General features: G+C 35.3%; 1 pseudogene; it reads right to left on the bottom strand.

The window, feature by feature from the left end:
* Window positions 1-7,323: 7,323 nt before the first annotated feature.
* Window positions 7,324-8,166, bottom strand: LOC112661677 (COP9 signalosome complex subunit 8-like; annotated as a pseudogene).
* Window positions 8,167-9,248: the final 1,082 nt, after the last annotated feature.

Raw genomic sequence — 9,248 nt, 5'->3', positions numbered from 1 at the left:
AAGTGACTTTAAAAACAAAAATGCTACAGATCAATAAACCAGCTAAATCTTTAGCACCAGTGGGTTAAAAGGTGCCAGATGAGGAAAACACTCAGAGATGATCCGAAAAAGTCACAAGGAGACTTAACCAAGATGGAATGACAAAAGAGGAAGTGACAGTGGCAGTACACAAAGTGCATGTTTTCCTGACCAGTCCTGGAATGGCATTCATGTAAAAATGCACTTGGTTTTAGAGGCTGCTCTCAACAATATCTAAGTCACTTGAATAAATTCCTTTCAAGTTGTTGCCTTAAATATCATGACAATATCTAGATCAACATTATAGTTCATGATAAATAAATTGACTTTCAACTAAGTTGAATAATCTCAAAGAACATCCCCAGCCCCTTGTGAGTGAAGAAAAGCTTAATGACTTTGATTGAGCAATGACAATGTATGAGAGTGGTGCAGTTTGACACAGTAGTTATGAGACTGGTGTTTGTTTGAATACCAAGGCTCCCAGTAATCTCTGCAAATGCATCATATGACTTAATATTTGTGAGCCTCTATTTTCTGATATACAAAGTAAGAAATGTATTTTACCCACCTCCATATTATTGTGAAGATTCTATAAAATAATGCATGTCAAGTGGCAGGCACATTATGGACATTGAACAAATCTCCTTTGCCTCAGTTTTGTTTGTCTGTGTGTAAGTGAATGTGTGTGTTTTATTTAAAATCATAATGATAACTCAAACTATGATTTAAAATATTCATAGGTATTTTGGATGGTTGCCACTGGCAATATATTTTGTAAAATGTGAAATATTTATAACAATGCTATGTACAATCTTTCATGCAAAGGCATTGTTTTATTCAGAAGGGATATTAGAAGCATTTTCCTTAGTTCATCCCAGTCATATTAAAAAATACAAGGCACTTGATATGAATTTATATGCAAAATAATTTTCTTCATTTACTGATGTTCCAGACTTCAGGAATTACTTAAGTGGATTCACTTTTCCTCAGTCTATAGTCAGCATCTATAGGAGCACAGATCAGCATAGAAAGCACACCACACTCAAATTCATGGTAGCAACTAGAAACATGTGGTACTCACATCATTAAATCTGTCATGTTCACAAAATGCATATAATTAGCTCCAAGCCTTTTGTTCAGACCATAAATTACCAGAATAAACCTATGGGAAAACTTAATAAGCCTCATTTTACAATGAAGAATTAGTCTTCAGAAAATTCTGTCGTCTATTTCCTCTAACATACATAGTACTAGTGTTAGAAAAATTACTAGTGTAAAAAGTATTAGTGTACAAAGGTACTAGCCAGAAAATTGATCAACAAGTCTGACTGCAGAAAGTGTTTCACCATAGTAAACAAGGCTATTTGTTTTTATTAACACGTATATCCAGTACCATAAAGCAAACCAATACAGTAGGAAGAAATAAAAATATAGTTATGCCTTCTAAAGTGGGAAAGTTAAAACATGTAGGATCATTTTAAGTGTTTTAAGACTTGGTTATCTACTAAGCTCTATCATAAGATCTACATTTATTTTTCCAAATTCGAATTGTAGTCTAATTTTCTGCTTTTTAAAATATGCACAAAGTAAACTTCTACTAGCCTTTTGAAAGTCTCTCTGACCTATTCTGGCCATTCTGTTCCCTGTGTTATAAATGGTTTCCCCCACTGATGACAGAAATATCTTTTCCCCGCAGAGACTTATGAAGAAAGCAGAATTCTTCAGTAAGTGAGACTGAGCCAGATTTGGAAAAAATACTGAGAAGTAGAGAACTTAATTAATTAAGAGTAGAAAAAACTGGCCACCTCTTGTCTGGGGCAAGGTCTCCAGTGGCCTGAATTAATATATAGAAAGATAGAGCAAAACAACATATGGGGACCAATAGGAATTGAATAAAGATAGTGCATTTATCTTTGGGTGTGCAACCATTAACTTTTAGACTCATAGAGCTATATATTACCTAGTAAATCAGATAAATTTTTCATTCATATGCTACCTGGCTTTAAATATAATCTATAAAATCGGGAGAGGTGTACCTGCACACATACAGTTGGCTTGGTTTGATCACATAATCATTGAATGTGGTACTGCAGTAGGCTAAATAACATCCACACGAATAAATGACTTTTTCCAACACATGATGAGTTGTCTCATGCAATGATTCTGAGTATATTTGGAAGAAAGAATTGTTTTGGTAACTCTGTACAAACATGAACCAGTGGGGATTTCTTGATGGTCATGCTACACTTTTAAAATATGTAAACTAAATTGAAGCTACTCTGCAACTGTAGCAACTGCACATTTGCTTAAGATGAAGAACATAAAGAGATTTAAGTTTATTTTAATCATAAGCAGATGGAATTAAATAATATTTCTACAATTGCTTTTTTATCATTTCTACTCTGAATTATTGCCAGATTATCTCCTGGAAAAATGCTTGATTATACATTGGGACACCTTTATGTTATTTTCAGGTTTTATTGCAAATAGTTCAGTATTCATTAAATTTAATCATAATAACATTGCCTTTATCATCAAGTTATTGTTAAGGCAAATTTTGAATGTCTATTTTAATCATAATAACATTGCCTTTATCATCAAGTTATTGTTAAGGCAAATTTTGAATGTCTATTTTAAATATTTCCTTTTGAAACATAAAAATTATGAAATGCTTAGGATATCTTCACTAACATAAGTGAGAATTTCACATACATAAGTGAGAATTTCATTTTCTTAATTGTCCAGTCTCCTTTTCCTTACAAAATTATTCCCAATTAAGGGGGCTGTTTTGCCTTAGAAATAAAGGTGTTATAAAAGGAATGTATGGTAAGAATTTTCCTTCTATTTCTTTAAGTCAGTGATGGAGATTCAGCAGTTTGGGATTATATAAATATTAACAGCAATGCATTCTTTCTATTGCACAACCTCCTACTAGACAAAAAACTAATCTATTCAGTGGGTTTATTATATTGGCTGGGGATACTTTTCACTTAAGGCACAAGATTAAGACTCAAAAGTATATATCTGTCTTCTCTCTCTCTATCCCTGCACTGCGACTATATATCTGCCATTCCTGCTCTCACATGCTGCTTAGACATAAAATAAATGGAATATATTTACTAGAAAATACATTCTCTTTCGTTGTCTTTTGTAATCCTAACCTAAGGAGAGAGTTACCTTAGTTATTTTTTAATGATTATTAATGCTTGACAATATACATGTTGCTTTCCCTAAAATCATTACAATCTTAGGCCACTATCTGTATGTGTATCATTTACTATCCATAAACTTCTCTTAGAAGCTTTTTGTTGCATTAAGTTAGGAACTGCGTGGAATAACTTTATCTTACATTTTATAGTCTCCAAGAATATTTAAGAATCAAAGTATTAGCTAGAATTTTCATCTTTCATGTTCAAGAATTTCTTCTTCAAGTAAGGCAAATACTGCAAGTTTCCTTTTTGTCATTACAGTGGATTTTATATCCTAACAAAGACATGCTCTCACCTGTCAGTTTTTCACTTGAAGTGCCTTAAGTGAGGAATGAGAGTGCCCTAAGTGTAACATAAGTTCAATTTCTGTCACTTTACACAGGGCTTTCCTGGGTATACTCTATTTGTACTCCTTCCCATTAAAACTCACCAGAAAGGGGTAGCTTAGAGTAGTTATTCTTTCCTAAGGGAAACTGAAAGAATCCACAGCAAACATGTTGCTTTATCTCTCTTCAGGGCTTGGGAACTAGCTTTTCTCTTGTTCCCAATGGCTGTAACAAAACTATATCTTGATCTTTTCTTTCTGATGAAGCCATCATTTAGAATTGTTTTCAGGACTAATGGATTTTAAACTTGATTCATTGCTCACGTTGGCTTCTAGTTATAAAATTATAGATCCTAGGGTTTAGTGTTGAGGGGACCTGAGAACAAACTCACAGAGATGTAATTCATAAGAACCCACATTCCAGATTTGAATTTTTTCACTTTTTTACTTTATAAATATGTAAAGTGAAGTAATCTTGATATCTCCTGGAGAATAAACTTTATATTTAAATCATTTTAATGAGAAATGTATCCCAAAGAGAGTAATGTAGAGATTGTTTGGATATATAAAATATACTTTATATGATCCCCTGTAAAATATACAAGTAGCATTGGGTTTCAGATGATGTTTGTTTTTATGAAATAGAAGAATGATGATCAAGAAAATAAAGTTTTGTTTTTCTTTTCATTACAAGTAGCATATTTAGCATCTGGAATGATGAGTAAGTGACATAAATGCTTCAATTGATACAGCAGGGTGTCTTAAAGTATAAGAACTGAGTCATGCTTTTAGTAAGAAATTCATTCATAACTAGAGTAATTTTAATCGCCACTTGTATGAAGTATTTTAGTGATAACTCAAATAACATTTATTCATTAATCTAATCCAAATCCAAAGTAAAAATCCTACATTCAGACTTAAAATTTCTATGATACTTCTTGTTCTCAATTTGCTTCAAAATAATTGAAAACTAAAATTTCTACTGTCACCAACATTGTGGCTATAAAGTTGAAGGAATACATTTTATTAGACTTTACAGGAGTAAAATATCTCTATTTTTATAGAAAAACATTTTATTTTGGAAGCAGGAAAATTACATTTAAATATCTGAATCTTGATTTTTAGGAATATTTTGGCATATAACTAAAAAATCTTTTAAAATACATAAATTGTATATTAAATATTTCGAGAATTGTTAATGTAGAAAATTTCATTAATAATGACATTATTAATACTTAAACATTTTTGCAAATAATTATTTATGGTTCATATTGATATTTTCTAGTGATATACACAATATACTAGAAAGTATAAAATTATTTTATTTCCCCAAATTAACAACTTACTGAACCATTAGCTAATCTCTTAGTAAATATGACATATTAGTCATAAATATCATTGTCATCTCCCCATTTCCATGAAATGAATCATATATAAATAAAATTTTTCTAAATATACATGAACAGAAAAGGGGCAGGAGTAAATGACAACAGAAAAATATGTCAAGGAAGTAAAAAAGCCAAGAAGTTATAACTGATTGGTGGGATGGTAGGGGGTAAAATATAAAATTCTTGCTGAAACAAGAGTGTGTAAATTCACCTAATAGAGCGCTGGGATGCTGAAGTCATCAGCCATGATAGAAAATTGAGATAATTCCTGGGGCTAAAACAAGGAGTTTGGTTATAAATCTAAATGTAAAATAAGTATAACATTTGATTTCTTTACTCTATCTTTGAAGTCACAAAATTGAAGCTCCTCATCCTCCTCAACAAAACTTGGAGTGCCATTAAGATAGATCCAGGGAGGCTCTTGAATGGGAAAGCCAGGCAGAGAGCAGAGGTTAGGTGGGGCAGCTGGAAGACTAAATAAAAACTGCATGCTGAAGAGTCAAACATTCAATTTACTTCTTCGACTCAACTGCTAATGTATTGGCAACCAGATACACACTACTCCAACAACAAATGGAGGATTATTTAGCTAAAAATTGAACCCAATGAAAAGCTCTGACATATTGTAATAAAAGACTATTACTGACCAGACCACCACGAAGCAGACCCATCACAAGCTCTTGGCCAGGAGTCAATTTTCAATATAAATTGAAAACTGAAGATCACTATCATAAAATGTTGCCCTAATGCCCTAAAAAATAGGGAACCAGTAGCTGGAGAAAACCCAGATAAAGATAACAGGGATAAGAATGAAGAAAGAGAAATGGAACCATATTCTCATGTCCTCAGTTTTGAAAGATTGTCAAAAATTGACAGCTTAAAAGAGAGAGAAGATGACAGACTGGGTAGAAGAATCTTCACTATACAGGGGTATTTGAAAAAGAGACCAGAAGACATGATTTGGAAATGTCATCAGGGAGCAGTAAGAAGTCAACGAGCTAACAGCCTAAGCCTAACATATAAAAAGAATAAAAAAAAAATAGCTTCCACCCAAGAAGCTGTTGGGGAAGCTGTACCTGTAGGAATTAGCCAGTTCTGAAAAGGATTTATTTCTGAAAAATCTACAAATTGACTTACAAATCTCAACCATTCCACTAATTTGTAAGAACTAAATGCGATGAATAATTTAGCACATTAAGAGTATGCCTAAAGCAAAAAAAAAAAAAAATGGGAAAGAAATAAAATAATCCACATCTATTTGCATTTTGCACTCATACTTTATATTCTATATAGGGTTGCCCAATAGCTTGTCAGACAGAACAAAAATTTATTTGCCTTCTAATGTAAATTGTTCTCTAAGATGTATCAAAATTGTAGCCATGACTTGTGCAAGGGTACGTGACTGCACTTCTCAGATTCGGCAAATTGATAGTTAAATCTAATAGTCTCTGTGTCCTACTGTTTCCTGGGAGTATCATCAGCATCTACCTGCCACTTGACAGGCATTTCCAAATGATTAAAAATACCTGAGAGGAATAGAACTTAAAAATTTTTAGCAGCTTCAAGTGTATGTGTAAATGAATTTGGAGCATAAAGGAGGTTGTAATTAATAGCCATATTTTTCAATAAGGAAAAGTCACCCATAATAATTTTTGTTTTGAGTTGCTACATATCTTTTTTTTTCAATTAAATATTTATTGAACAAATGCAGAATAAATGAAGCGGGGGGGGGTGCTTTTAACCTGAAGATACAATAAACACCTCCAAATATTCAGAGGGCATCACGCAAAAACTGCAAGACTTGTTCGGTATTTCTCCAAAAGGCAGAACTTGAACCAAAGGATAAAAATAAGCAACCAGTAGGCTGCAAGACAGTTGTACAAAGTGGATCACTTATCTTAATAGCTTCTTTGCCAATATAATGCATTCCACCCTAATATTCCCTTCTTCTGAAAGGAGTATTACATCTAATATTTCTCCTGAAGGTCTTAAATAGTTGCATTTTCATGGCAAGCCCTCCACTGCCAGCAATGGATGTACTCATACTATCAGGAAAAAAATCGAAGTTAACAAACTGGTTCACTGAGGAAGTAGTCTTCTGTTCCTCAGCCACACTTCAGCATTCTGTAAGAGTGATATTCAGGTGGTGAGGAGAAAGAGGAGCATATTCTCGGAAGGGGGTGCATCAGAATCCCTGGCAGCTCAGAGACTGTCTCTGGGGACAGTCCTCCTCAAACGCCAAAGGGATCACTGCAACTGTCAACCATCAGTGCCCATAGAGTGTGCTGTCCGCTGGGGCAGGGGCAAACAGCTGACAGCCACTGACCTACATGAAGCAGGAGAGCTGTTTTATAAGTCAGTCACTAAGAAATATAAGCTGCATCATACTGACGGGCTCCATCCAAATTGTCAAATATTACAAAATGAGAACTGTTTCAACAACTATTCAGCATAATGTTTAGGGACAAAATATATAATAATATACTTTATATATGTATTTTATCACATACTCAGTAAGGAATGCTGAGGTGCTTCATCCATCCAATAAATTGAAAATAAAATCTTACATTTCGATATCTGTCAGTATACAGGATTCTGAAGGTGGATCTTGGACTCAGAAGGATACACCAGTTTTCGAGGAAAGCCACATAATCGGTCAGTCTGGCTAACTGCTGCTCACTGGGGATTAGGGGCACTGGGGCAGGCTCTGATAAGGGAATAAAGCTGTTAAAGGACACATCCAGGACCCCTGCAACTGGCGTTTTGGGCATGACCATTCTCGTGGGAGAGTCAACCTGCCATCCTTGTTCCAATATACCCTTCACAGCCTCCCCCACAGGGAGCCCCAAAGGCCGCGAAGTCGGCGGCAATTACCGAGGTGTAGGCTTGAGAGACCAGGCAAAGGCTCTTCTTCTTGTTGCATCTCTAAGTGCTTCACGGTTGGCTGGACCGTCTCAGACCACTGGTGTGCGTTGATGGTCGTGTAGATCCCAGGGAAATCTCTCTGCCAGATTCTCTGTGCTACTGATCAAATTCCCCCAAGTTCAGAAATTGCAGACTTTGTAGCAGGTGGTATCCTCTTCCAAAGATATCTTGCATTATTCATGTCATTGTGGAGCAGATGTAGAGCTAAGAGCTGACCATACACGGGGGGAATGGCAATTCCTCCAGGAGCCTGGAGCTCCTGGTTCTCGCACTGATCCAGCAGCTTCTTGAAACTGAAGGCGCCTTCGCCGTCACCTGCCCCTGGCATCTTCCCGGCCGGTGCCGCCGCCGCACCCTCACCAGAGCCCCCCCGCGACTCGAGTTGCTACACGTCTGAGTCAATCTTTATTCATCTCAATTGAGATGAAGTACTACCTGCCACATATCTGCACTTCTAGACAAAATAAACTTCACAGCCATTTAGACTGTTCCTTATTTTCAGAAAAGTACAGAAGTGCAGTATTACTATACTGATTTGAATACTGACATATTCTTTGCTAAGAACAAATCTTCAAGGAAAGGTGGGTTTTGTTATTTGTTTGTATGTATGTGTGGTGTGGGGTGTGTGTGTGTTCAAGTGTCTGAAACAAAAGGCTTCTTTCCATTCATCCTGACTATCCAGGATCATTGGAATTCCATCATGACAATATGCTTTGTATTTTGAAGAGATATCCTCAAGGTCATAAATCTTTGCCTAACTTTCCTTGTGATCTAAAGAGAATTCAATGAAGAAAAATCATCAGTATGGTAATGGCTAGACCAAAGGAGTGGAATGAGAAGGGGGTTTAAAAGGGTTGAAAAGTTACTTTGTGTTCCTAAAGAAGACTGAGAAGCTCGCTGAATGTTGGTGGGAGACTGTAGCCAAGATGTCAGTCTAGCAGTGACTCTGCATTGGAAATCTGTTTAGTGGACTTTCCATCTTTGCCTGAAATGCAGAGAATAGATCACAACCATTAGCAAACTTTAGATACCCACATATCTCATCTCAGATCCACTAGACAAACGTTAAGAATCTTGTTCCAGACACCAGAAGGATATCAGAGACAAACTCAAACCTCTCAACTCTGCTTCTTTTACAATTGCTCTGCTGGTTTATGTCCTGTTGACATCTGAAAAGTGTGACAAACAAACAAACAACAACAACAACAAAAACTACTTGAAATTAAAAGGGAAAATATCCTCTAAAGAGACTATTAAAGCAAATTATTGGATTGCTCTGAATTTATCAGACTGGCCTAAATACACCCCTTCTGCTCTTTTTTTCCACTAGATTGAGGTTCCATGAGACAGATGACATCACTTATTAGAAATTTTTATACATCT

The sequence above is a fragment of the Canis lupus genome, chromosome 31 (assembly GCF_003254725.2).
Source record: "Canis lupus dingo isolate Sandy chromosome 31, ASM325472v2, whole genome shotgun sequence".
Taxonomy (NCBI): Eukaryota; Metazoa; Chordata; class Mammalia; order Carnivora; family Canidae; genus Canis; species Canis lupus.
This window is presented reverse-complemented; position numbering and strand designations above follow the sequence as displayed.